The following is a 461-nucleotide window of genomic DNA, read 5'->3' as shown; positions in this document are numbered from 1 at the left end:
CCCCTGGTGTGAGCACTGAACGGGGACAGGGCAGGGGATGGGCAGGGATCGCAGAATCATGGAACCATAGAATGGTTTCGGTTGGAAGGGACCTTAAAGATCATCTCATTCCACCCCCAGCCATGGGCTGGGAAACCTTGCACTAAGCCAGGTTGCCCCAAGCCCAGTCCAGCCCGGCCTGGAACACCTCCAGGCATGGGGCAGTCACGGTTTCTCCGGGCAAAAGGGAACGGGGAGGGATCAGGCAAGGGGCAGGCACGGGAGTTGGCAGGGAACGGGCAGGGGCTGGCAGGGGACAGATGGGGGCTGGCACTGCCCGTCTCTCCCCCGCAGCAGCGGAGCCCACTCGGTTCTCGCTCCCTCTCCCACCAGACCAGGGCCGTCCCACTCCCAGCCGCTCCCCAGCTCCCGCTGCGGCCCCGGGGGGTCCGTCCCGCCCGCTCCCGCCCCTCCCGCCGGCA

Source organism: Geospiza fortis, unplaced genomic scaffold, assembly GCF_000277835.1.
Source record: "Geospiza fortis unplaced genomic scaffold, GeoFor_1.0 scaffold213, whole genome shotgun sequence".
Taxonomy (NCBI): domain Eukaryota; kingdom Metazoa; phylum Chordata; class Aves; order Passeriformes; family Thraupidae; genus Geospiza; species Geospiza fortis.
The sequence above is the reverse complement of the archived record's forward strand: the minus strand, read 5'-3'. Positions refer to the sequence as shown.